The sequence below is a fragment of the Micrasema longulum genome, unplaced genomic scaffold (genome assembly GCF_059751315.1).
Source record: "Micrasema longulum isolate JH-2025_06_02 unplaced genomic scaffold, ASM5975131v1 h1tg001244l, whole genome shotgun sequence".
Classification (NCBI taxonomy): domain Eukaryota; kingdom Metazoa; phylum Arthropoda; class Insecta; order Trichoptera; family Brachycentridae; genus Micrasema; species Micrasema longulum.
Genome location: NW_028278431.1, coordinates 18,199 through 30,186, shown reverse-complemented (window position 1 = coordinate 30,186; position 11,988 = coordinate 18,199).

Below are 11,988 nucleotides of genomic sequence, written 5' to 3'. Positions count from 1 at the left end.
AATATATTTATATTTTTACATTATAATTTTAAATTGTTTCTATTCACTCATATCAAATACACACTTATCCTGTCCTTAAACCTACCCTCACACCCATATACAATCACACACATATTCACATACCTACCAAAACCACACTCCACTTTTTTACACACGCATCCTCACACACAAAAAAAAACTCGCACACATGCACTTCTATAAATTATATTTAACTGAACTGGATTTTTATAATTGTATTTATGTGAAAAACTGATTTGGCTTTATTTTATGTTTTTTTTATTATGTTGTGTATATTTCTTTGTATTGCTGTTGTTTTTCTTAATAAACAAAATAAAATAAATAAAATAACTGACGACATAAGACAAGCAATGAATGATAAACGTCTAACGCTTTTGGTCCTACTTGATTTTAGTAGTGCTTTTAATTCTGTTGATTTTGACCTGCTTCTCGCTAGACTTAAGTCCTTAAATCTATCTTCATCCGTGATAAATTGGTTTTCAACATATTTACGTGGCCGTCGTCAATGCGTTAAAATGGCAGATGTCTTTTCAGATTGGATTGATCTTACCGCCGGTGTGCCACAAGGGGGGGTACTTTCTCCACTTTTATTTTCCCTTTTTATCAATCCAATAACAAAAAACCTCCCTTGTTCGTACCATTTATATGCCGATGATTTGCAATTGTATATTCATTTCGAGCCTGTCGACATTGTTGAAACACATAGAGTAATGTCACTTGCACTCGACCATATCTCTTCATGGACAAAAAAACATGGACTTCTCATAAATCCAACAAAAACCCAAATTGTACTTGTTGGTAGTAAACAAATGTATTCAAAAGTGAATTTTTCCACACTTCCTCTTTTCAAAATAGATGGTACAGAAATTCCATTCATGACTTCAGTCAAAAACTTAGGTATTATCATTCATAAGCATTTAGAGTGGCACGATCAGGTTAACGAAGTTAGTCGTAAACTTTATAGCAGTTTGCACTCACTTAAAAGATTACAGAATTTCTTGCCAATTAATGTTAAGCAAACATTAGTCCAGAGCTTACTTCTTCCACTCCTTGACTACGCGGATGTATGTTATCCAGATGCTAACTCTGAATTGCTTGATAAGTTAGAACGATTGCAGAATATTTGTATTCGTTATATCTTTAATCTTCGCAAATTTGACCACATAACCGAGTATTGCACGCAACTACACTGGCTCAGTATCAGGCATAGAAGAAACATTCACATTCTATCACTTCTTTACAATATTTTAAATAATCCCACTTCGCCTGTTTATCTGAGAGAGCTCATCCAACCTCTTTCACAACACGGACTATCTCTTCGTTCTAGTAACGAGAGAACTCTTTTAATACCCCGTCATCGCTCTAATTTTTTTGCCTCCTCTTTCACAGTAGTAGCCGCTCGATTGTGGAATAATCTACCCACTAATGTTAGAGACGCCCCTTCTTTATTTACATTTAAGTCAAGATTGAAATGTCACTATCTAAATATTTAAATTGTTCCTTTATCCTTCTTCTTTCCTTCCCATCCCCTCTCCTCTCTTCATAGTAAAGTGTTATTTTTTTTTATACATATATTTATTTTTGTTAATCTTTGCTTTTAATTTTTGTATAAAATTGTAAGATTCAATATGTCCATATATTTATAATTTTCTCAAACTGAACGGTTTGGGTAGGTAGGAAGAAATTGCCTTAAGGCAATATGCCCGCCCTTATATGTGTATTTATTGTATATGTATATAAAGTGTCAATAAATAAATAAATAAATAAAATCAAATTGAAAAGTATTATGTTTCATAAATACTATAACACAGCAGTTTCGCATAAAGAACATATTTAGAAATAAAAAAAATAATTAAACAATGTGTGCAGATAAAATTTTAAAAGGAAAATAATATTTATGTTTTTTTCTTTAAGATGTACAAAATACAGTTATATTAAATACAATAAAATTATTTTGTCTAAAAAAAAACAATGTCAAACAAAAAACAATGTGATATCCACATGATCAATTTAGGAGCGGATATGGAAAAGAAGAAAAAAATGTGTGTATTTAAATAATGTAAAATGTTTTCCTCTTGCGCGTAACACCTTATTAAGGGAAAATTGTTTTAAATTTTTAAAAACTAAACCCGAAAATTGTAAAATAATAAACAAGTTTTAAAATGAAATAAATAGGTAATATTATACTATCGTTTAAAAATGCCTTAATCAGGCGAAACAATAGTCCGTTCTTTAGTCCTAAAAAATAAAAATTCAATCGGTGTTTGAAGTTCTACAAGATCGTTATATCCGCTGCTTTATATCAGCCCGCGCCGACTTAATAAATAAATTACCATATTGCTCACATAATTAAACATTTTCCGGTTGCGAAGGCATTATTTTCAACCAAATTTTCGCTTGGCTGAAATCCTTTTCTGTAGAAAAAAAAATAATGCGTTGTTTATGTCCAGAATTCATTTTGTTCGCAGTTTGATGATATAATACGCGCGTCTGCCGCCATCACTCCCCCGAGGGATGCGCGGAATGCGAAAATCGTGCAACAAAATTCGCGCGGCTTACGGAATTTATAACTTAAGCCTCGTGCACACAAAATACAAATTCAAAATATAAACATGTACTAAAAAGAACTCTATTCTTCGTCCATATTTATTGAACATAGTTTTGTGCGAAGTTGAACTAGAATCCTAGACGAGTGTTTTTGACTCGATGGATACTCCCTGGAAAAAGCATATCGAGTGGAAAAATGTCCGCCTTGTAAAGTATTGAATGGCGCGTTAGACTACCAAGCTAAAGTCCCGGGTTCGAATAATGGTTAAGTCAAGAGACAATTTTTGTTCAGTTAGGTATTTTAATAGTCATATTAAATTCGATTTTTATAAAAACATACCGTAGAAACAAAATATTTATAATCAAAATTTAAAAAAAAAAATCTTTTTTCCTTCTTCTCTTTCTTCTTGTAGATCTGACGATCTGTTCTACTAAGAATTCCTAGTCTCCCGTGATAAGGCCCAAACTACCCTTCCATCGTTTAGGGGATCTTACAGGTGGCTGCCGTCCGGAAGGCAATTCTTTGACTGCTGTGGGCACCAGTCTATTGCTGCTCATTCTGTTTATGTGACCTCTCCAGAATCTTCTTAATAATAATTCCAGGTACTTAATTCTAGGTGCTTAAAAAATAATAAATTGAACGCTTACTTTAACATCTAGAATTATATAACTAAACTGGCGAACCCGACAGACACTGTCCTGCCCGAACGTTGGCTTACCTGCTATTAGCTTGGAAAAAGACTTTTCATTGATAAGTAGGTACCTAGGTACTTTTGTGATTAAACATTTAAATATTTAATGTAAGCAGGTACATAGGTACATGTTTATGGTTGAATTACGAAACATAAAATAAATATTTTTTCAAATATGGCATTCTTTTTGCAAACGTCAAACTCCGGTCTTCTCACCAATAGAGGGATGTACTTATGTAGGAAAACGATTTATAAAAATGTGTTAAATTTAATAATATTTTAGTATAACTTAAAATCCAGTAAAAAGAATTGAATGGGTAGAAATTATAAGGAATTTAAGGAGAGAATCTAATTAAGATCCACGAAAAACAAATGCTATTGGGAAACATCCAAAAACAAACTTTTTTAACACACAAAAAAAACATCTTTCCAAATTTTGTGAATGGATTCTCCTCAAATGCAACCCTGGTAGATCTATGAATAAAACATTTATGCTCCTTACTTTTTTTTGCATATTACATTGAAGATTTTAATATCTACGAATACGCGCAGCGCAAAGATCTATATTTCTCTGAAAACCGCACGTAAATCGGTTCGGCCGTTTAGAAGGAGTTCGGTGACATCACACGTACAAAGGAATTAAATATGTGAAGATATGAACCTTCAGTCCATATAATCTTTACATTCGTTTGAAAATGCCATATTATCAACTCGAAACAATTGTCCAAACTTTTTGTTTTCGTTTTCAAAAATAAATTCATCGATCTTAAGTACTCATATCAGTGTTTGATTTTAATATTAAAATAATAATATGGAGTTCTTACAAATAAACACCAAGTCATTCAATAATAAATATTTTATTCATGCTTCAATCAAATGTATTCTTGGAAAATACTGAGACTGCAATAAGGATATAATAAATGAGATTCTATTTTATTTTATCCCGTTCATGGAAAAATTCATTAAAATATTATTGTTTTTTTTTCTCTATAATTCCTTACAAGTTGATTATTTTAATGCATTTTTGTTTTGTATTATAGTTTAATTTTTTTTAGGAAATTTTTATTTTTACATTTTTTATTCGTATATTGTACATATTACGTAAGTTATCTATACATTGTTATATTAAAATAAAATAATTTTATATGGTAGAATGCGCTATTTAGCCATTTTACTGGAATGAAAAATATTAATATTATTGGTTAAATGTTATTGTTATAAAGCTAGCACTACGATAAGTTTTTTTTATATTTTAATTTAATTAAAAAAATAATACTGTTGATGATGAACCTTTAAGTGATTTTATCATCTTTATTTGTACTATCGTAATTTTGTGTGACTCGTGTGACGCGTCCGCAGAGATAAGTTAAGTCGAGCAAGCGTGTGGAATGTATTGTATGCAGTATGCACTTCCCATTACGTGTGATGTCATCGCGAGCTTTCGGCTTTACCAAGAACTGCATCAGCTAAAAATAATATCGTCTAAGGCGTTTAACCTTTAGTAAAGGCTATATTTAAACTCATAGTTTAAGAAAATAAGGTAATTGCCAAATTGACAAATCGGCTGTTAATTTTTTAACCTAGTAAGGGACTATATTTAAATTAAAAAAAAAAAATTGGAGTTGCATTATTTTTACCTTGCTTATAAAACACAAGGTTTATATTTCAAAAAGAGGATTTTTCTGCTATTATGTTACTTTATTTTAGCTAAACTGTTTGGGATCAGGAAGAATATTCTAATGTGGGCCAATCAGGAACTTCTCAGCATTTGCTCATGTGGAGAGGAAACCACTTAAAGCTCTTCGGGAGAAGCCGGCCCGTTGACATAAAAAATTCATAGATTCAAAAAATAAGGTAATTGTCAAATTGACAAATCGGCTGTTAATTTGTAAAACTTAGTAAGGGACACGATTAGCACCTTGATGGAATGAACCTTTCCGAAACTTCTAGATGTAGGTTCTGCATGCAGATGAGGAAACACCTGTACATATTATATGTGAATGTGATGCTCTATATACTCTACATCATAAAAGAGTCTCATCCTCGGGGGACCACTGGTTATCTTTACGGATACTTAACAGATCTGGGCATGGAGGGGGAGATTTAGCAAAATGTAAACTCTCGCCTTCCACATAGTAGCCAGGCTCTTTATAGACCTGGGCTTGGAGGACGAGAACTATTCACAGGGACCCCTCACAATAGATCGTCCTCCACCATAGCACTGACCTCCACCTCTTAGAATAAGAATAAGGTAAACGATTTAGAAAATCTGCGTTCTTTTCTCTCTCCGCGCCTAGTGGTGCATAGGCACTGCATTGGAAAACCAATTGCTGCGTATCTGTGGTGATCTTCGAAGTGTTATAGTTAAGACACTTGACTCACGCACAAAAGGTACCGGATTCGATTCTCGATGAGAACACAAAAAAAAAGTTTTTTTTAAGCCTGGGTTTTCTGCGGTGTAATTTACCGCTGTAATTAAGCCTCCTGGATTGTTGAGAATTGTTTTAAAAAAAAAACGAAATACGCGCTTCAATTTGAGTATCAATGCAGTGTCTTATGCACCACTGAATACCGATAAAAAAATGATCATTGTATTTTAATAAGTAAATGAAAATATTCGCAGAAAAAGGTTTATCGGCAAAACATTAGAAATATTTTAGCTTAGTATCTTCTAGGTAAATATGATTTTTTCGTTTTTTTTTTGTACTACAATATATATTTTTCTTTTTGCACACATTTATTTCAAGCAACAGTTGTTATTTTTAGTTGTTATTTTTGCAGATAGTATTTTTTTTAATCCGGCTAGATAGGTACATTACTTATTAATTCATTAGTCGTTTATTTTGGCAAATATTTTTTTTCTCTTCCTTTAAATTCATAAATAAAAGCGTTGATTGTGTCACTGATCACCGCTACCGAGAAATATGCAATAATTTACACATTGCGATATGGGGACACTAGTCTTTAATTTCATTACAGTCATTAAGTTATTTCACAACTACATACCTACATTAAAGTATCATTAATAATATAAAAAACTTTTTAATATTTCGTATAAAAAAAACGTAATTTATTCAATAGGTACTGACTTTTGATCATCAACAACCCCTTGATAACCCTGTCAGATCTCAATTAGTTTATCTGGATTACACAATAATTTAAAAATCACACGGTTTTGTTTTTCTTTTATACTCGAACAGTTATTTAATATGTGTTTTAATTAATGAACACTGGGCCTTACCTATAACCCTGGCATAAAGTTACGTCTAAGCATAGTAGTAAAATAAGAATGGGAATACCATCCTTATTCTGCCACTTTAATTAAGGTGGTATTCTCATCCTTATGCTACCACTATGCCTATACGTAACTTTAAATCAGGTTTATCAGTAAGGCCCTCTAAGTCTGAAACTTATAATAAATCTACAAACTTTAATAACCGTGCGTTATTTTATTGCAATAATATAATGTATATTTACTAACATTAATAAGATTTTGCTGATATATGTTTATTTAAGAGGTTTTGGCTTCGATTCCCGACATGGCCGACATGAAATATTTATTTGTAAAAGTCAAATATCTTACTTTCATGAAAAAAAATAATATTGTTGTGGTTAACTATACTTCTAAACACTGTTCTATCTTTTATTTATTTACATTGTATTTTGAATATGTTATGTTGTTTATATAAATTGTACATTAGTGGATTTATTGCCAAATGGCAATTTCTTCCAACCAACTAATGATGATGATTTCACTAAATAAAGGTATTATTTATTTAATTTAATTTAAGTGGTTTTTTTATTTTATTTATTTTATTGTTCAAAAAACTTTTTTTTTTTAAATACTAATGTTGTTTTATTATTTTAATTATTATTATCTGGTTATTCCCAACTTAACAGTGTTATATTTATACTGAGAACATAAGATTTTCTCATGGTTACTATTATTTTATTTAGAAATGTTATGTTTCTTTTTTACTTTTTGTTTTTTGTAGTATATCTTCACTAAATTTTTTAGTTTTAATTATTCTATTATTTTATACTATGTAATAGATGTTTATTAATGCACTGCTGTGATTATTTCTGTAAATTTACAAATTTTTTGTAAGTTCTTTGAACCGTTGATGTATAAATAAATAAATAAATATCTATTCAAATGGTTTATGGGCGAGAAAAATTAATAAGAATCAAAATTAAAAATATAAAACAGCAGTTCAATATTATGAAATTTTCAAAACTCAATATAATGTAATAATGATAACTATCTCCAGGATAAATTCAAAAATGATTCATGTTTAAAATCGGTCTCAAGCTGAATCCAAAATCTTAAAAAACCCATCGCAAAAACTTGAATATTGAATGTAAACATTTCTCGTAATAAATTAAGATTTCAGTCAAATTATATTTATGGACCAGATTATTTCTTAATGATATCAAATCTTATTAGGAATGTTTGTAGCTTTTTTTGCAACGCGGAACGTCTCAAATCTATTTTCCAGTTCGTCTCTCTTGACAGAAGAAGCCGGTTATATTAAACGTAATATATTACGCGGTATCTATTTATAAAAATATTTTTATAACTCCCAACAATCTTTCTTAATCTAGCTTTTGCGTGTAGGTACTCATATTACAATCATAATTCCGTAGGACTCATTTATTCCGCAGTACCTACTTTGTAGAATGAAGCGTGAAACGAACCGAGCAAATCGTTTTGAAATTCGAACATACGTCATCGCAAGGACGAAGCAGCTGTCAAAAAATTAAAGATGGCGGAGAACGAGGAAGAGTATGTTTAAGGCTTGGCGCCTGCTGAACTTCTTAACCCGTCCGCGGCGAGCTCACGAATCGTATAAATCAGGGATTGGCTGAAAGGCCAAATTTACAGTCAACACGGATCCGATGTAAGTGCTGATTTACGACATCTTTAGCGCAACGCAACGCAAAGTGCCAAACATTTCCAAAAGGACGGTTTCAACGGGATGGGCTTTTCAGCGTGGTGTTTTTTTTAAATGGCGACAAAACGCGCTGACGGCGACGGTTAATTTTTAATTTAGCCTAATGCTTCCAGACACGCTTCTTCATTTTAACGCAGTTACTACCTGTATACAAAAGCTTTTCAAATAAAATAATATTTAAATATTCAAATAATTGGTTGATGTTTACCTTGCACAACTTAAAAATGTTTTTTTCTGACAACAGGGCCGCTATTATGATAGGAAGCTTAGGACGGTATAGTTGAAGCTTAATTCTCTTGAGTGATTATGAAGATACACTACCGACCCCTCACCTTCATGTTTCCATCTATTTTACTATCTTTCTGAGTGCACGTATAGACACGAGAGCTGGCTTTATAATCACTCGGTAGATAAATACAGAAGATCGTCAAGCATTCCGTCTTGGTAATTGTCAAAAACAATACAACAATCATGTTCACGCGAGCATTTTTTGCTTGAATTGGGATTTATTGGAGTTTATAAAAGTTTTGAGGTGGTTACTTTTTATCCCAGAAGCCTATTTAAAATATAAATGAGAACTATTTTAAATTTTAATTAAGTAAGGAACGCGCACTTAATTTTCGGGGTCACTCATTGATTGAATTCGAACATATGATGTCGAGATGACAAGTCGGTAGAACATTAGAAGAAGATAGAGATATTACAGAAAATAGATATACCGTCTCGGTATGTACCGATGAAGATATCCTTATAATCGCGGCTCTGAGCGATGAATTGTTAAAGTTAAAAAAACTTTTTATGAACTTTTATTTAAAAAAAAAAACGTTTTTAAAAAACTCCTCTAAAATGCATAGATTCCTATTTTTAAAGATTAACTATTGAAAGAAATCAATTAACCGTTTTTATTATTTTTTTAATTCATCAGTTTTAATGTATAAAAACATAAGCCTCAGAATATTTAAATACATTAAAAATATGAAATACATACCTATGATGTTTACATCCTTGTTTAAAGGGTTAGTTACCGTTGGCGCCATAGCTGTTGCTTCTGTTACGTCATTACTATTTTATGTTTTCAAGAGATTTTATTTTACATACATGTTTATTACTCAACATATATGATGTTTTATATCCAAAATTACCATAAACTGCAATTAAGGCTGTTTTCAGTAAAAGAGAAATTAAAGGAAATGGTTTGAATAATATATCCCTCTTTAGAATATTCGCAACAATATTATACGTATATTATAGTATATGCATTTTTTTATTGGTTTCTCTTTAAGATTCAGTTGTTTTTCGAAATATTTAAGTCTTTTTACGCTATTATTCGTGTTTCGCCTTTATAGGTTATGCAACCCTTTCTCAGAGGTCAATGATTAAAATTAAACAATACTTCCCCTACTAATTAAACTCTAGGAAGAACTTCCTAATAAACTTATTTCTGGAGCAATAAAACAGTCTTTCCGGGAAAGCGATCGGTTCACGCTTGGTTATTGTATTAAAAACCACTAGGACGAAACACATGAATTCAATTTTTTTTACGAGTCTTTATTCAGAAAAAACAAATTCATAAAAATGGATATTCTTAGAGTTTATTTACAAATATAAAAATACACGCGTGCCCCGAAAAACCGGTTTTCAAGTAATTTGTCATCAGGTGGTCAAACATTATATTCATTTGATAACATATTCATTTTAAGTATCATCATTCCCTTTTCGCACCTAATGGTGCATAGGGCACCGCATTGGTACATTAATTGCAGGGTATCTTTTCTTTTTTTTATATATAAAGGTAAGATGATCAGTCTTACGCTTTAGGTACCAGTCCAGGGATTATTAAATATCCTAATGTAATAACACCCCTTTAAATAAATATTTTGTATCAACCATTTCGGGAATCGTACCTCGTGTGTGGTAGACAAACGCGATAACCACTATGGTCGACGAAGATAAGTATAATGTGGCCTATGTTTTTTGACCAAATTAATTTTTTAAATATTATTATTATTTTTATTTTTTTAAATTTATTTATAAACCCTTACGGATTTACCCTTACATTCATTTTACATAGAATAATATATTCATTTTTAATTCATACTCTGTTGTTCAAAATAATATTTTTTACGTCTTTTGAAAAGTTTGTCTGAGTCTTTTGTTTAGTTTTGTCTGGTAGTTTATTGTAAAATTTCAGTCCCTGGTCCATTAGTCTTGATTGTCCTTGTCTTGTTTTAGAAAGTTGCATATGGTATTTTTCTGATATTCTCGTATTATGTCTATGTTGACTACAATTTTTTACAAGTTTTAGTTCTTCGTCTACGATTACATTAGTGGCTAATTTATGGATAAATTTTAATGATTCTAGTTCAAAAGAGTTCAGTTATATTTAATTGCTTAGTTGGTTTAAAAAGTTCTCTAGTTGCAGTTAAATAAGGAAGGTCATCTACTAACTTTAATATTTTATTTTGTTGTCTTTGTCTCTGCTCCCCATAATAGTTGCGTATAACAAATTTTAGTTTTTACATAGGCTTCATACATTAGAATTTTTTTCCGTTTTTGGAACAAAATTTTTGATTTAAAAAAAAAGACTCGATAATGTCGCCACTTTGCTAATTAAATTGTTGATATGAATTGTCCATGTTAATTGTCTATCTATTGTTAGTCCTAAGTATTTAACATGTTGAATTTCAGTAAGTCGTTCATTATTTATGTAAGCATCTACTTTATGAAATTTTTTCCTAGATTCAAAAAGGATAATATATATTTTTTTTTCATTAAGTGTAAGTAAGTTTGTGTTTGTCCATTTAGTCAACATAGTTAGGTCTTTGTTTATGTCATTGTTTGTTAATACGTTAATTAATTTAAATTAAATTAAGGAGTAATTTTCTAGTTGTATTTTCTAAAATTTTAATAAACACAGTGCTTTTGATGTACACGCGTCAGCTTAGTACTGTTTATGTTTGTAATAATATTAAAATATAATTTAACAATATTTTGAGTTTGTCCAAATTTTTGTAGACAAGGACTGAATTCAACTCCCTGGGAAGCTGTTTATATTAACATATTACAACAGAGATGAAGAACATTTAAGAGAAGGTAATATAGAAGTCTAGGCATCTACAGGGCTTATATTGAAGGAATATAGATGTTCAAATATGGGCAGAATGGTGAATGTTACACGGTGTGTAAAGTGGCCACTTAAACCAGCCATTGACAGGTCATAAGCCCTGTAGATGCCTAGACTTCTATATTACCTTCTCTTAAATGTTCTTCATCTCTGTTGTAATATGTTAAAATATATTTTAACTTACTTAAAATAAAGCGTGGACATAAACTGTACAAATAATTATAAAAGACAACGTTCACAACGCTCAAAGCAGAAAACAATTCAGTAATCTTTGCACATGAATACCTTATTTTTAATTCCGGTTTTTAAATTATAGTTAGATGTATCTACTTGAAATACAAGTTACTTAAACACTGAAAACTGTCCGTCCCTTATAAGATTTATATCGGAAACGACTATAAAATGTCAAGGATGCATTCAGGATATACCAACAGCGTAGTGACTGGGTCGGATATTCGTATTCTTTATACCCTGTTATAATTAAATAATCAAGATAAAATATGTTTATTTATTTTAATATTTAAACGCCATTAGAGCTATTACAAAGTTGATACTCACAAGTAAACAAATATGAGACTACATTGATGGGATCCCGAAAGACCATCACTCATCCGAAGCTGTCTAGAAGGTTCTGTCAGCTGCGCAATAAGGA